The sequence below is a fragment of the Chenopodium album genome, chromosome 16 (genome assembly GCF_948465745.1).
Source record: "Chenopodium album chromosome 16, dcCheAlbu1.1, whole genome shotgun sequence".
NCBI lineage: Eukaryota > Viridiplantae > Streptophyta > Magnoliopsida > Caryophyllales > Amaranthaceae > Chenopodium > Chenopodium album.
Window position 1 is genome coordinate 28,276,891 of NC_137849.1, and position 18,382 is coordinate 28,295,272.

The 18,382-nt window shown below is 35.4% G+C and overlaps 1 long non-coding RNA gene across 1 annotated transcript; it reads left to right on the plus strand.

Annotated features, from left to right (window-relative positions):
* The first annotated feature begins 11,184 nt into the window (after nt 1–11,184).
* Nucleotides 11,185–13,088, plus strand: LOC145585067 (uncharacterized). The gene is made up of 3 exons (XR_014100544.1): nt 11,185–11,420; nt 12,233–12,403; nt 12,669–13,088. It is a non-coding gene; the product is annotated as an uncharacterized LOC145585067 (long non-coding RNA).
* The last annotated feature ends 5,294 nt before the right edge of the window (nt 13,089–18,382 follow it).

Here is an 18,382-nt window from a genome sequence, read left to right on the forward strand (position 1 = left end):
ATGAATAGTAAGGAACAAAGTATTGTTGAAAAATCACAACTTGATCTCTACTTAAATGAAAAAAATGTTGACCATATATAAGTCCAAACTTGATGTGTTATGGTGCTAGAAAAATCATGGTGCACCACGACATCCACAACTTGCTCAATGAGAAGAAGAAGAACAACAAGAAGAAGGCAATGAAGATTGCAAAATAATTGGTTGAAGATGTATTATTACACTATGTGTGGCTTATTTTAATTTGCATTATTAGTATGTCTTCGTTGTGTAATTTCTAATTTGCATTCAAGCCCATATACGAGGGTGTGCAAGAGGTGTAGTGGAACAGAGCCTCAAAAATCGGATGAAATATGAGATTATTTGTTTACTTCAAGGCAAGTTTAGCTATCAATTATGAATATTCCAATGAGCATGCAAAAATCGGATGAAATATGAGATTATTTCCAAGTTTTTCATGCTTTTGAAAGATCCAAAAAGATTTTTGTTTACTTCAAGGCAAGTTTAGCAAAAGTGTGTTTTGTTTGTTTTTATTTGGACATTGCTTGATTGGACTTGTGATCTTGAATGTGTACCATCCTAAGTGGTAAATGTTTACATGGTTTGAGAATATCATTGGTTGATTTTAGGATACCATATGTACATATGCTAAGATAGCCGGGTTTAAGAACTTTAGGGTCCATGAAGCCTTATTTTATTGAATGTGGTAAGATGGTGTTGCTCTTAGTGGATTTGAAGCCCTTAAGTTGATATTTGATGAACAAATCCCATGTGATGTACTTTTTTTCAAGCCTTCATCACCTTTGTTGAGTGGCACTTTGGATCCTCAACTATGCATGACTTGATCTTTGGTTTGACTTCTAGCTTCCACAGGCTGTGACTGAGCCAATTTAGGGAAGGAAAAAGGCACTTTTCATTTTCTTTTGTGTTCCTTTTATTTTGTTACTTTCTTGTTTTCATTTGTATTCATCCTCTTGCTACCCCTTTGAGCTTATTCCCTTTCCTGGTTACTAACCACGTTTCAAGCCTTGCAACCTTCACCCTTAGTTTTGTAAAGCAAATTTTGGTTGAATGTTTGTTTTGATGATCAAGTGACTACATATTGGTTTAAGTTCAAAAGTGTATGGCAAGGTTGAGACTTGTGTTTATAGTTGTTAACAAATGCTACAAGAAAAGAGAGAAAAAAAAAAAAAAAAAACGGAGCATGAAAAGGAAAGATGAGAAAAGTGCATACAAAGAAGAAAAAATTAAATAAAAAAAAAATTAAATAAAATTAAATAAAAAAGAAGAAAAAAAATAGAAAAATAAAATAGAAGAAAAAGTTGAAAAAAAAAAAGCAATAAAACTATTTTTAGTTGTGATCATTTCTCCTTAGCTTGAGCATTAAGGACAATGCTACATTCAAGGTTGGGGGAGTGGTTCTTAGTTTGTGTTTGGAGTGTTTGTTGAATAAGCATGGGGGAGTTGATGTTTTGGCATTTTTGTTTGATGTTATAGTGACTTCTTAAGTTAGTTTTTTAGAGTAGGCACCTCTTTTGCTAAACTTAGAAAATACCACCAAATTTTCAAAATTTTGCCCCACCTTTACCCTAAGTCGTGATATTTGTAGATATCTACTTTTGGCCTCCTGTCCCGACAAGAAGTGCTATGACGATAAATAAAAACATCTTTGTGTTGGATCAACATGAAGAATGCTTTTGGACAACTGATTGAGCCACAAAAATACAAAACATCTAGCCTAACCCAAAACAACATAAATTAAAGTCCAAATTAACTAAGCCCAATCATAATTAGGCTTAAGCCCAAGGTTAAAACCTAATTTTGACGGATTTAGAGGTGCCTAGGTTAAAAATTAAAGTTGCCGCAGAAAAATCCGCGCGCATCTCAATGAGTCGCGGTGGTTTGGCGCGCGCAACTCACAAGGTTGCGCGTGACACACAGCGTAACCTCTAGTGATGCGCTCGTGGAAGATTCACAATTTCATAAAAATATAAAGTCGAATCTTACCATAATACCGAGCGCAAGACATCCAGTTGCGCTGCCCTTAGCAGCGCATCCAAATCACTTGGGCTGGGCAGTCGCGAGCAACCCATTCAGATGCGCGCAACACCTGCTGCGGTAGAACACTCAAAACCCTAAACGCACCCATTCCCTATAAATAGAGGCTTAAACAGACAAAAAATAACCCGAAACTCTAGCAAAAACTTTGTGAACTTGTGTACTCTTAACCCTCTTGTCCTAAACACTCACCCCTTTTATCATTTGTTCATTACTACAGAGGTTCCCGATAAAGGAGTCCATAAGTGTTCTAAACGAAGATCTAGCAAGGAAAAGTGGTAAAATCCCGAGCACTTAGATCAATCATCTTTTCTTTTTTGTTTAAACAAACCTTTAATTGATTAATTAGTGATGTTTGACCACTTTAAACAAACTTTTAATTAATTGATTTCACGTAGTATCTTGCGTTAAATAAAGAATAGAACTGAATAATTAACTGTTGTTTGATCACTTAAGACAAGGCGAATATTGTTTATTTCTTGTTCTTTTCACGAGTTTGAATTTAATAAGAATAACGACTTTTGCAATGTAATTCCTACGTGATTAATGCTTGTAAATAAAATCAACTAACTTATTTTAGTACCCTCGCTCCCGAACTCATTTCTGGTATAAGTAGTCCAATTTGGGCATGGGTAAGCTTACGATTCGTGCTAAATTTCCCTTGAACTCTACTTGGGAGAAAGGCATGAACGAGGTTTATGAGTTTTCCTAAAACTCATTGGCGGCTCCTTACTAGTTTCCTACAAAAAAGCATAATGATAGGATCAACTCTAATTCAAGGTCCCCCAAATAGTCAGGTATTCAAATCCTAATACACCCTAACAAGTGTAAAGTCCTAGGCTTTTAAATGGCTGTGGGCATATAAGGAGAAGGATCCCCTATGATGGGCACACCTTCCTTACAGTGGCAATTCCACTGGGGACTTAGAGGTTACAAGATTAATTTTTAGTTATGGTCCAAGGTTTCCAACACTAGGTTGCCTATGGATTGTAACGGGAATTAACTTGGGTAATCTCTAATTAGATAGCGAGACTTGAACGCATAATATCTTCCTTCTTCATAAAAGCAAAAACCAAACAAGCAACATTGCATCATGCATAATCATAGCACACTATAACCCTTGGGGATTAGCTCATTGACTAGGGGTTGCCAACACTAGGCTTCTATCCTGAAATCAATAACAATCATCCCACCCATATCGCCAATAAAATGTTGGAAGGACTATGTCATGAGTCAACACGTTGAGTGATTGATTTGTGCATAGTTTCTTAAGATATGGTACCTTTGGACACCCAAGCTTTCGACCTCAGAAAAGCATTATGTGAATCTTGACTTATAGTATGCCTATGTGAATTACATGACTATGTGCGACGTGTTTTAGATAGCTTTTTTTTAGTTTTGGTTTAGGTTCCCAATTGCAAAGTTATCCCCTCGTAATTTCGAGTCGCATTCGAAGGGTATCATGAAATTAAAAATTCGTTAAAAAAAGAGAGAGAGACACAAAAAAAAAAAAAAAAAAAACTGCTCGAAAAAACAAAAATCGCATGAGCATGTGGCGTGCGTAACTCCTTTAGTTGCGCAACCACGACCAGCGAAAAGCCAGGGATGCGCGCGCCTTCTGTTACGAGATCTTTTTGATTCCTCAAGAACAATTGACTCGTACATATAATATCATTATTAATGAATTGTTTAAAGGCGATGTTACCCATTCTAATGCATCTTGCGTCTTTTCTTTTTTTTTTTTTCTTTTCTTTTTGTCCTCTAAACAAGCATATCAATTTCCTTAACCTTTCGTACTTCCTTTAGGGCTGGTTTCTAAGCTTGGGAACGAAGACTCCCAGGCGCTCGCATTCTACGTTTACCATCAAACAATTCACTCCTTTCAAACCATCTTCCCTCAACAACTCACTCTAGTCCAACAACAATGTCAACCGTAGAGCAACTCCAAGAAGAGATTTTTTGCTTGAGAGAGGAAAAGGCTCAAGAGGCCGAAGAGAGAAGAATCAAGAAACTTGAAAAAGCTGAAAAGAAAAATGTTGAATCTTTGGCTTTGCAACCAAAGATGGATGAACTATACATAAAATAGAAGTCGTTGGAGAAGCTTGTTCTTTGTTCCACAATGGGGAACAAGTACTTTGACGCAGAAAAGTTTGCTCCTCCTACAGGACTCACTTTACCAGAAAAGTTCGTAGCTACGGACTTGCCAATATTCAAGGTGACCAATAATCCAAAAAATCACATGGGTTTTATTAGCACCATGGCTTTAAAGGGAGTTGATCCTAAACTCTATGCTTTGACTTTCCCTTTATCTCTAGACCCAGCCGCGAGAGAATGGTACTATGGGCTAGATGCTAAATTTAAAACCACATGGGAAGATGTAGTTTCGGCTTTCATCACCCAATATGAGAGTAACATAGAGTTCAAATCAACTTTGCGTGAACTTGAAATGCTTAAGCAAGGTGACGATGAAGGTTTCCTTAATTTCTATGGTAGATGGCGAGAAAAGGCGGCCCACCTTGCCCAAAGGCCACCTGAACTCAAGTTGATACAAAAATTCATAGACAATTGTCGTGAAAAGTATAAAAAACATCTACACTATCTTGGTTGAGACACTTTTCAAAAGGTCTATTATGTGGCTAGTAGGATTGAAGATGATCTTGCTAAAGAAAAGGTAAGCAAGCCTCATCATCATCAACCTAAGAATAACTACAAAAGGGGAATGATAACACTTCATCCTCTATTGATGTATTTGCGACTTCCACGCAATATAATAATAATGACCCTCTGAAAAGGTGGACAAGAGAAAGAAGGTTTACACAATTTCTTGTGAGCTATAAAGAGTTGCTAGAAAAACTAAATGAAAAAGGATTGCTCGCACCAATAGGGCCAACGCCACCCACTCCTCCAGAAAAAAGAAACTCTCAATGGGTTGGCAAAGCCTATCGTGTTTATCATAGAGGTGTTAGACATGATACTGAACGTTGCTTTGTCCTAAATCACAAAATTCACGATTAAGTAGAAGATGGGAGAATTCCCACGCCTAAACCCAATAACAATATATCCCCATTGGGGACATTTCACATTGATGAGGATCATATGGGAATTCAATCCTTTGAATTATATCACTCCCATAGCGAGACCTCTAACCACAACACTCATAGGGGCAACCAATGAAGTGTGTGGGTTATGGGACGACGACATCCAAGACTTATATGTCTCTAAGTATGCCACCGTCCCACCTCCACCTTGTCTCCAAAACAAAACAAGTGGAGCGCTTGATTGGGATCATTTCTTGGCGAAATCACAAGATTTATCAAATCTTTCCTTGGATGAACAATGGCATCAAGCACAATTCATGGAGCATCTTGAAATGGAGGCACTTCAAAACCTCTAGAAGAAAATTGGTTCACGAGCCCTACAACTAACCCAAACGAGATAGATTATTTAACTCGTTCTGGGCGAATTTATCAAACGCAACCAAATGGATCTTCAACCACTCAAAATCAAGTTCAAAATCCAGTACCACCTCCAGCTGAGGTAGAAGATCCATTGGTTAAACAACTTCGCCAATCTAAGGCGAATGTTAGCATTTGGGAACTCCTAAGTACTTCTAAGGAACATAGGAATTCTCTTATGAATGCTCTAACTGCTCTGTCTGTAAGTACGGACACAACTCCACATGATCTCGTTAGCTTGCTTACTAGCGAAAAATCCGACAAATCAATCACCTTTACTAGTGATGATTTTCCCTCAAAAGACACTACCCACAACAATGTACTATATCTAACTGTGGGGTGCAAGGGATACAACATCCCTCTTACTTTAGTTGACAATGGGTCTGCGTAAATGTATGCCCCTTACGAATTGCGAAATATTTAGGACTTAATCCAGAAAAAGACTTTCAATCAACAACACAAAGCATTAGGGCCTATGACAATTCAAGGAGATCGGTGTGTGGGACTGTTAAGCTACCAATTACCACAGACCCAATACAAAAGATGGTTGAATTCCATGTCATGGACGTTAAACCTACATTCAATCTTCTTCTTGGACGTCCTTGGATACATGAGCTTGGAGAAATACTGTCTTCGATCCACCAAATGATTAGGTTGAACTATCAAGGTCTTCCTATGACTATACATGCTTCTCCTCTTAAAATAGCAATAAATGATCAATCTCTTTTAGAAATAAACCATAATAATGATGAAGAGGACATGTGGGGATTCGCCGTGGAGGCAATTTGCACACTAGAAATGGAGGAAAGCCTTGAAGAACCATTCAAGCTTGATCCATATCCCACCCCAATAGTAAACAACATCTTATTCAAGAGTAGTTACTTTCCTGGGATGCCTTTGGGAATAGGAATAAAGAAATCTATCTTACTTCCTATCCAAAAGAAAAGCTTTTCTTTTGGATTGGGATATAAACCAACCAAAGAGGAACTCGAATCTCACGAAGCTAAGATCAAAGCACGTAGGGATAATAACAAGAAAGGGATAATCTCTTTACTCCCATCCTACAATCAAACCCTCAACAGACAATTCGTTAAGGAGGGAGAATATAACCCATCCTATGACTTTCCAGAACCACTAGTTCTAGAAGGTATCAAGAAGGCTGGAATCGAAATATTCCACAATTGCTACTACTTGAATGACGATTTCAAAATCGTCCAATCAAAACACCCAACTCCAGGGTGCTATGATAGGCAAGCATTTAACTTGCTATTTGGACTAGAGCAAAACCATGTTGCTACAATGACTAATCAAAGTGCCATGCAAGATGAAGCTTTTTACCCAACCTCGTTGATCACCCCTTCCAATGAAACCTTCGAGCATGGATGGAGAAAGACTTTCAAGTGGATTAACCATAAAGGTGACAAGCTGGAGATCACCGCAGGCGAAGGAGAGATGTTCGAAGAATCTGATGATGAGTCAAGTCTAGGTTTTAAGGAAGCTGAAAATTTAGGCCTTGTGGCTATTACTGAGTCTTTATTTTCTAGTTTTAAGGATGAGGATCTCAAAAAGGATTCTCCTCTCGATGTACTTTCTTTTGATTTCAATAATATGAGCTCTATTTCGGAGTATATTCCTTCTCTTGAATCTTTTGAATGCTATAATAATCAATCTAACGAAGATGATAAAATTAATAAACTAGTTAAATTAATGAATGAACGAGAACAGAAGAATTTTGTAATTGAAGAAACTGAAACAGTCAATATAGGAACTAATGAAAATAAGAAAGAAGTCAAAATTGGTTTAACATTAAATCCGAAAGAGCGATCGACCCTCATATCGATGCTTAAAGAGTTCGAAGACGTGTTCGCTTGGTCATACAAGGACATGCTTGGAATAGATAGGGAAATCGCGGAACACACCATTCCTTTGAACCCTACCTCTAAACCAGTAAAACAAATACTTTGACGAATGAAACCTGATGTCACTTTGAAAATAAAAGAAGAGGTACAAAAACAATTAGACGCTGGTTTCATTCACATATGTAATTACCCAGAATGGGTAGCAAACATCGTCCCAATCCCTAAAAAGGATGGACGAGTTCGCATGTGTGTCGACTTTAGGGACCTTAACAAGGCTAGCCCTAAAGATAATTTTCCTCTACCTCATATTGACATATTAGTAGATAACACGGCTGAACATGCAATGTTATCCTTTATGGATGGATACGCAGGTTACAACCAAATTCTAATGGCAAAAGAAGACAAAGAAAAGACATGCTTTATTACCCCTTAGGTTACATATTGTTATACCGTCATGCCGTTTGGTTTAAAAAATGCAGGAGCTACGTACCAAAGGACGGCTACGACTCTCTTGCATGCATAAAGAAATAAAAGTATATGTGGATGACATGATCGTGAAGTCTAAAGATAGAATGAGACACATAAAAGCTTTACGCAAATCTTCACTCGCATAAAAGAATATAAAATGCGATTGAATCCACAAAAATGCGCTTTCGTAGTGACTTCTGGCAAGTTACTCGGATACGTAGTAAGCACATGTGGTATTGAGATCGATCCCTCTAAAATAAAGGCGATCATTGATATGCCTCCCCCTCAAGCGGAAAAAGAAATTAGGGGGTTCCTTGGCAAATTACAGTATATTAGTCTATTCATCAATAGTTGACAATGACTTGTGAGCCAATATTTAAAAAATTGAAAAAAGAAGAAAAATATGAATGGGACGATCAATGCCAAGAGGCCTTTGAGAAAATCAAAGACTATCTCAAAAGTCCACCAGTTTTAGCACCACCAATAACTCAGTAAGGTGAAATGTAGGTTCTACTTGTAAAGTGGCAACTTTTGCTTCCAGACTTGTAGATTCTACTTGTGAAGTAGCAACATTTGCTTCTAAACTTGTAGATTTATTTCTCCTTAAGCTATACTTCTTCATTAAGTTCAAGCACATTCTCAATGAGATTGAACTAAACATGACATCGCATGCCCAATATGCTAAATCAATTTCTATAATATAATTCTTAAATTGGAACATTTCCATTCTTTTACCTTCCAACTATATGAGGTTGTTTCTAATCAACTGGAATTGGTCCATTTAATTTGAAACATTTGTTGTTCATAACAACTTTTAACATGTAAGTAGTTCTAGGTTTGAGAAGTAGCAACTTGTTTGCATTTCTTAGCTTATAACTTCTTAATGCAATCCTCATATATTCTTAAACCTTTCCTTTTGAGCCACTTTCCATGATTTTGCTAAGTCTTATTCAATCATTATTCATATTAGAGTTTAATCAAATATTTTTAACTCTAGATGAAATGGATGAAGAATAATGTCATTTGATCAACTTTTGATCATAGAGACTTCCAATCACTTTCTTATATTCAATCATATTGAAGATAAGAGATTTTATTGGACTTCTATATTTGTCTTTTGGAGGGTTTGTACCTCCCATCTCATTATAACTGAATTGAAACACTTTTCAAAATGAAGATGTGTTGGCATTTTACTCAAACATTTTGAATAAAACCAACCTTAGACATGTGACATGGGTTTCTAAAACTTGCCTTTTAGAAACATCTTAGCAAAATTGGAATATAGGTTTATGGATTATCTTTTAACCTTTTGAGAACGTTTTTCAACTTTATTTTCAATCAAGGAGATTTTATATAATAATAAAATTAGAACGACATGTTACTTATAAGTAAACGCAAAATTCAATTATGTTTTAATAAAATTTAAAGTACCATGAGCAAATTAAATTTGGTAACTTTAAAACACTTCATTCAATTTAATTGATCCCTACTTGAATTAAGTGATTCCAAGACCCTTTATTTGTGCAATAATTGACCGGACTTTGGCCCTACCATCAACCATTACATTTTCAAGGTGAGTAAACTCTTTACTGATTGCAACTCTTGTAACTCTTGGTTGAATAATTAACCATCACATGTTTAATTATTACCCTTTGCTTCAAGGTTCTAAACTCTTTAGGTAACCTTGTTGAGTATAACCAATTAAAATTGTAAAACTTAATTTACCCCAACTCTCCCAAGATATAAAATGACACCCAGTTTTGGCATGACCTATCATCAATATCAAAGGTTTATAAGGTTTTTAATTGGAAAAGCAACCTCAATATTACCGGGACCTAGATTCATTATGTTGTGATTATTTAGTGAACTCTAGCGCATCATCAATCAACATAAATAAAATCTAACATGCATAATCAACTGAATGCATAAACAAGACATAGCATGGCCACTAATCCTAATAAAACTACTAAAGTAAATGCTCCCACTTGAACCTTCATAGATCTCATCCACCTTGCTCCTTTGGGCCTTCACTTCATGGGCTTCTTGGATTAACTACAACCTTTAATTCTGCTCTATTCTATCTACTATTTAAATAAAATGAAATAAAATTACAAAAATACTTTATCGGTACGTAGACCGTACTAAGATTACAAAAATATATCATGATGCGCATATCGTATTTAGTAATCTACTGGGCCATACTAGTCATTATATAGCAAAATAATACCATAGATTATAAATTTGCCACATAATAAATCACTCATCATGCTTTCCTAAACCACAACATCAAATGTTCACAATTAAGGAAAAATGGCATCTAAATATCTCATATTTTTATTACTGCAATTAGATAATATCATATATTATTCTTGACCATCAATAAAACATCATATATTTTAAACTAGGCATGAGATAGAATCAAATCTTATTTTAATCTTAAAAGATAAATCATATTTATCCTCAAAGATTATCCTAACAAAATTAGGAGATTCTATCCTAATTACTAGCCAATCACAAAATTTTAAATCAATTATATCCAAAATTAATTATGGGATAATCACATTATTTAAATCAATTATTATCCTTTTGGAATATGCTATCCATAATTAAAGTGGTTAATTTTGGATAAAGATTTGAAAAACTTGATTTTGAATAGTGATAAGTCATAGGTTATATTAATTGTTAGGAAAGATTTCAATTATGACGTCGTTTTTTATGTTTAAGAGAGATACATCAATATATAATTTGAACGTGTTGTACATAAATTTGGTAGAGCTATGGCGGTAAGAACTTTGTTTGCTAAGGCAAGAGCTAACCTCCCATCAAAAATATTGTTTGATGAATAAATGGACAGTTAGGATTAAAAATCAAGTTTTAGGAGTGTAGCTTTACATTGAAAGAATCCGTGCATTGTCATTATAACAAATTAACAATTAAGATTGACTATCAATTTATCAAAGGCTAAAAAGAGTTAAGCTAATCATTGTTTCATCTTGCATTAGATTTCATGGATTTACTTGATCTCTTATATTGGACATTCATATAGCCTCTTATAATGCAAATTATGCAATGATTGCAATAAATGGATCTTGTGTATAAAATTGATGTATTACCGATATGCTAGGATCTGGTAGAAGCATTTCAGTATAATTGTATAAGGGATGAGTTATATCTTGACCAACACAATGTGCAACTGTCTGCACTGTGAGAACATAAGCTCTTCTGCAGTCATTTTTCAATGGTAGTGTTTACTAAGCAGTGCTATAGTGTTTTTGCCTTAATTACATGATGACTTGTACCTGCTCCCCTAATTAAATGATCATTGGCTGCTTTCAAAACAGGATGAGGAATTTTATCAGCTGTTGAGGCTGTTCTTGTGATTGTGGACCGAATTAATTACTACAAAACCTGATAATGCCGAGGTTATCATTGGCTGTTCTTGTGATTGAGATTGAGGAATTTTACCATTGGCTGCTTTCAAAACAAGATAGAGTCTCGTTTGCAGAAATTAATTACTACAGCCTCATCTACCGTGCTCACAAACATAACTTTCGACACATTAGATGAACTTGATAATGCTGAGGTTAGTCTCATCTTCTTATTTGTGGACTTCAGAACCTGTTTGCATCATATTGCTCATATCTAGTTATATAGGCTCCCCACTATAGACTGTTTTTTATGGTAAGCTTCGAGACTTGAAAAAAATGAGTTCATATCTTTTTTCTATTCTTTAGTTATGTGCTAACTTATTCCTGCTTATTACATCTATATATGCATAGCTTTGATATCAAGTTGTGGAAGGCCAAAGGGTTATATTTGGTCTCAAATAACGTCTTTATCACTGTATATCTCAGACATTCAGTATACTAGAACATGGAGTTCTGTTCCTTTAATTAAAATATAGAGATAAAAGGGATAATGAAACTGATAAGATTGGCAATAATGTTTTGAACAGATTTATTCATGCTCAACTATGGAGTAGTATAACAAAGGAAAGTATGCATTTGGTGTATCAATGAATTGAAACTTTGTGTCACATTCTTGAGTCCAGTCTGGAGTTTGACACTCATTTCTAAAATTATAAGCATTATAGCTTTAACATTGCTTTATGTACCTGAGTTTGACTAATTTGGTGTTAGACTTGTTTATATCTCCCAAAGGTCCAGTTTATGCATGTCTTTGAAACTATTGTATTTGATAGGTCAGGTGCTGTAATATCAGGGTAAAAGCTCTTTTATTTAATCTTTTCTGCTAACATTTACACTAAATGAGCTAGTGTGATAGCTGCAAATTTGTTGGACTAGCTGTAAGATGTCATGTTTTTTATGTCCTAGTTGATAACATGCTTATTAGTCTACTGAATGCCATTGCATTTGTTTGCAATCAAAATATCAGGTGCACCCAATCAATGTTCCAGATCTTTCATCACAAAGCCCATTGACAATATCAGGAAGATACAGTGGGAAATTTCCTGAAGTTTTCAAAGCAAGAGGCATTATTGCTAACATGACATGCTATGAGTTGGATCTGAAGGTTTACAAGTCAAAGGCAATCCCTCTTGATAAAGTAAGATGTCATCCCTGTTTTATTTCCCTGGAATTTGAGTCTGTTGGAGGTTTTGCGCTGCCATTTTTTGTACATGTCATATGTGTCCATTAGCATTGTGGGATTGTTGGAACCTGGCTAACCATTAATGCAACTTAGATGATATATCTGTTTGATATTTGATATTTCATTGAATACTGCTAACCATTAATGCACCTATATTCTTTTCTCCTTACATTTGCTAAACTGAAACTAATTGTATTGACTTATAATCATATTGTTTCAGTTGAGGCTGTTCTTGCGATTGTGGACCGACACACAAGTCTTGAAAAAGAGATAGCTTATGTCTTGTTCAAAACAAGGGTATATGCCTTATTCTGTGTCTGTGAACCCACTACAGCTTCTGCCTCGCAAGGCTGCTACTGCTGCCCTGCAGCTACTGGCTCGCAAGGCTGCTGCAGCAGCTGCTGCCTCGCATCACAGCTGCTGCATGCTTCTATGCTCTTGATGTTCTTCTGGTCTACGCTACTGCTTCTATGCTCCTGCAGATGCTGCTGCTATGCTCTACGCCACTGCTGCCAATCTGCTCTACGCTACTGTTGTAATATTATTACAGTCGGTCTGTTACAATATAAAACTATATTATTATTTTTTTTTTTGGAATTAAAATTGTAATGTTACAGCTTTATATTAATAAAAATTATAAGTTTATTTATATGTAAGTGTTTATATATCAATTTAAGTCAAAAAAAAAAAAAATTATTTTTTATTTTTTTTGGGGCATAAAGGGCACCGGTTCTGAACCGTACCGGTGCTAAAAACTGTATTATTGGCACCGGTTCTGAACAGAACCGGTGGCAAAAACTCTCACTTTTTGGCATCCCTCAAATGAACACCGGTTCAAAACCGGTGCTATAGGGGGGTTTTGAACCGGTGCTCTTTTACATTTTTCTACTAGTGGTTCCTCGAGTTAAACATTAAGCTTTTTACAAATATCACTACATAAGATGCTTTGGTCAAGAATATTAATAAAATATGTTAATGAAAATCTTAATTCATAATAATAGCATTTCAAATACTTGGTCAATATTTTGCATGCTATTTAACAATATCACTACAAAAGATTCTTTGGTCAAAAATATCAATTTCCTTCCTCATATTCAATAATTCTTTGCCACATCCAAACACTATAACTATGCTTTAATGAACTTTGACTCCACTAGTACTGCTTATATGTACTTTATTGCTCATTGGCATTTTCATATCATAATAGCTTTGAAGTTATATCTTCTTTTGATGTTGTTGCTCATATAAAACAGCTTCATATTCCAAACCTGAATGTGTTTACAGTTAAACTTACAAACAATGTCTGTTTTGCTTGCTTACTCAACTGCATGCATTCAGCAAGTGCCTGTATTTTAAACTAAATCTGATGTGTGATGTTCTGATATGCATGTGAAGTTTTATATTCTTTGCATATCCTAACTTAGAAAAAGCACATGTAGCCTGCTTGTTAGTTCAACTATAGTTGTCCTGTTCTACTTCCCCATTAACTTATAAAGTTACATAAACCTTAATCAGATTACCACCCAAGCTTACGAAATTTGTTTACAAAACATGACATATCAATCTCATTAATTTTAGCTCCATTAACCAAATTCACTTTTAGGAAACTTATAAACTCATTAGATATCTTGAATTACTCTATTAAAAAAACTTTTAACAATAAAATATAGGCATCACTCTTAATTGTATATATAAGTTTGGGCATATAAACTTATATAGCGGTTCCCTAGAATCAAAATTCGACTAGATTACTATTATGATGTATAAAGCACACCCTATTTTTCCAATCACATGTTATGCTTAACAACAATTACTTTCTTACAGAAGAACCTATGAAAAGTAAGTTATAGAATAACAAATGCATTACAAGCACTTTGCAACAATCTAATATCTGATTTCCTACTAAAAATCTGTTTCATCCTTGTGATATTGCCAACTGTAATGTTAGATTTCCAATATCTGTTCTGAGACAATAACCACAAAAAATTTGCATTCAGGTACAACTACAAATGCATCAATTTGGACACTAATACATTAGTGGAACCTGCATAGTGACACGCATTGATTCCGATTGATTCCTGTCTTAACCTAACCTTTTTGTGGAGTCAGCCTAGGAAACTCTGTGGACTAAAAGTCACCATTGCAATAATCCCAAAGTCATAAGAAGAGAGGAACCAGGGCCCTTATCAAGTCACCATTATCCATGCTCTAAGGTCCATCCTCAAAACATCAGCACAACAAACCACTCACTCATGAATCAAAATTTATTCATTCCACTTAAACAAGCCCATATACCAAGTACACAACCAATCATTTACACAACACAAACTAAAAGCAAATTTTATACCTTTCCCAAAACTGACATAAGGTTATTCCATCCTTGTAAACAACTCTTCAGTAACCAAATCAAAAAAACATTCTTTCAGCAACAATCCAATTCTATTGACCCAGTAATCTTGCAATACAAAGACAACTAACTCAAATGAGTTAAGCATTAATGGCAACAATGTAGTAACCTTTATGTGATGAAACATAACCAAAAGCAAAACTAAAATTTTCATATAGCAATGAATCAGTAGGAATATGAAGTCCTTGAAGATGATAAATCTCAATTAAACCATTGGTCTTGACCAACAACAAGCTTATAAACCACAAGACAAAAATCAAAATTAAAACAAGTATAGAAAACCAACAAAGCTAAACCGTTACAAGAATAAAACCAAAAAAATAAAAGATGTATAATTAACTTATCAATTTCAGCCATTTCATTCATAACAAAAAACCAAAGTTCATTTAGAAATAACTTCAGCAATCTCTTACAAAATATTTCCATTCATATCAAGGCACAAAAAAAAGATTGCTTGGCACCTACTTCTAATAAGCACAAACCTAACACATTTTAATCTATTTAACTAAACGATGAGCTTATCTAACAAATCTTAAAGAAATTACTAGCAGTACGCTGAAAACAGCTTGAATCAGTCGCATCCTCTGACCCATAGTTATCTTCATAGCCCAGCATCTTATCCCCACCATCCCCACCATCGCTACCAGAAGACACATACCCACCAAGATCATCTCCTTCAACATCTGAAACTTCCTCCTCAAAACGATCTTCCTCAGCTCCATTCTGTATATCAACTTCGTTTTCACCTTCTTCCTCTGCAGCATCTTCTTCGCCATCATCACCAGCAGCTTCCCCAGCCTCATCATTAACATCCCCCTCCTATATTTCCCCTTCACCATCACCGTTTCCCTCTTCTGCATCATCACCTTCACCACCATCTCCACCTACTTCCTCCATGTCAGCATCGACTCCACCTACTTCGTTTTGTTCAACAACACCTCCTCCATCACCACCATTAGCCCTCCGTTGCACAGAACCTCCTACAACACCTACACTACCCCTGTCATCTCCATTAATCATCTCTACAGGTTGCACATTTTCAATAATCTTTGCAATTGTGCCACAGGCTGCCCAAGTCCTTCTGGTTCTTTCCCCTACATGCCGAAAAAGCTCTACAATGCCCTGCTCCCGAAGCCGCAACAGCCGAGACGACAGCACCCTAGCTTCTTCTAACTTCACCGTATGTGCAGCTTTAATGTTCGCTAATTCTTCAGCCTTAACCTTCTCCTGCTCTCGAATGGCTTCTATCTCAGCATAAACACCATTAAGTTGTGCTTTTAGTTCTTGTAATTCCCTTCTATCACCCATTATTCACTTACACAGGGAAAGGGAAAACTTGAAAACCAATTCAACAAACAGGCGTAAAAAAGGAAATTGATGAAAAATGTAAAACGAAATTGATTGAGAAAAGGATCTAAACTGGTGGCTTAAATAATCGATTTTGTAAAGAAAAAAAAATGAAAAGGCAACATGAATGAATGTGGAGAGAGCAGGCACAAGTTTACAAAGGAAGAAATGAAAAGACCACATCAATCAAGTAACAAGTTATCTACCGCCAAATTTAATTTTTAGCATAGAAAACAACAAAAAAAACATTCCTCAAAATGATAACCAATAACTATTTTACTTGCCTTTCCATATTAGCTATTTTCACAAGTTGCTAACAAAAAATATACATAAGCAAATGTAAGGCCATATAATAAGTAAGTGCAATAATTGTAACTAATAACTCTTTCTTAAAATCATTAATAATTTAATACTAAAATATATTCCCTCTATTTTATTTAAATAACCGTGACAAGACAATTGTCAACTTAGTCACAAAATTTAGTAAGGGGCACAGTTCATAAAGGCGGCGAAAGTAAAGTTGATCCATTGAGTTTTCTAGCAATACAAAAGCTAACACCTATTTACTATCAAAAGACATTTTTCATACAACTATTCAATAGCATTTTTAGTCTAACATTAGCTACATAATTCTATGGTTTATGATAGTTATCAAGATCTCATGACGCATCAATATCAAATATAAAATTTACAATAATCTCTTGCTAACATACACCAATCATTCAATATGGCTCTATTCTTTACGTAGATTCCGTGATATTAGTTCAAATAAGCTCTAATATGTTTTTACAAGTTTTAATAATGTCCCATTACTTTAAACAACTAAATGACCCTTAAATTCATATACTCTACTTAATTTAATTAATCAGAATCAAACTCATAAGCTCCATCATCATCACCAAAAACTTTAGGTGAATGATAATGGTATGGATAACCAATATCCTCCTCAGAATTATCAAACCATGAATCATCCTGCTGCTGATCTTCCTCTTCTTCGTCTTCTTGCTCCTCCTCTGAGTCCCTCCCCTGATTCATTTGCGGCTGTTGTTGTCCCTGCTGCACCAAACCAGCATCATCTTCCCCAATTGCAGGTTGCTCCTGCACTCCTTCAGTCTGAACAACAACCGACCAATCAATGGCATGTTTCACTTCACCCTCATCATCACTGATCTCCATATCAGCTTCCCCTCCTTCAACACCAACACCTAGAACCTCATTAGCACGACTAAATTGACCCCTGCTTTTAGATGACTCACCTTTAAAGCGTACAATTCTCCTCATTCTCACCGGTTCTTCATCACTGTCACTATCAACTTTAATAGGAGTTTCGTAGTTGCTTCCAATTTCAGATTCCTTACCCTTGCTTTTCCTCTGGGCAACCTCATCACACTTCGCTAACTGTGCATCAATGTCTTTCATTTTCTCCATCAGAAAGTCCAACTTCTTTGTTGCTTCTAAACGGACTTCAATGGCTCCCAAAAACTGACACCGAAGATTCTCTTTCCTCTTTTCAAGGAAATTCCGATACCAGGCTGTGAATGGAGTATCGTCATCATTTCTGGCCATGGTGGTCCTTACATTTTCAAGTTTGAATGTGAGGAGAAAGGATGAAAGAGAAAGGCTCTTCAATTTCCCAAGCAAAATACAGAGAAAATTCTAGGGGGTGCGTAATGAAGGTTCTGTTTCTTGCTTTTATTGCAAATCAAGCCGTCACTTGTTCTCTTCATGTCTTTTCAAATCACTATCATAGCATGCAAAAGAGGAAGAGTCGCACTGTTTCACACAATGCACATTGTACGAGGAAACACTCCAATTTCTTGTTACACATAAGGACTACATAAGAATATTCCCAAAATAGAAATCAGGTTTATTTTACACATACATTAACTACCTAGGCTAAAGTCGTAATAATTTTACCCGTACATTTTAAATAATCGGTTTAATTTAAAACCTAAAAAAGGAAATCATGTTGAATAACAAAAAAAGTGATGTTACTTTTCATAATTTTGTAAATTACCTCACCTCAAATGACAAAATAAATAATATAAATTCTAACATCAAAATTGAATCGACTTGTATCACTTTTATTAAATAAATCAAATATAATATCAAATAGATGCAATTGTATGAAATTGATTTGTTGATCATACGAAGCTATTTATGATAGCGAGTTAAACTAA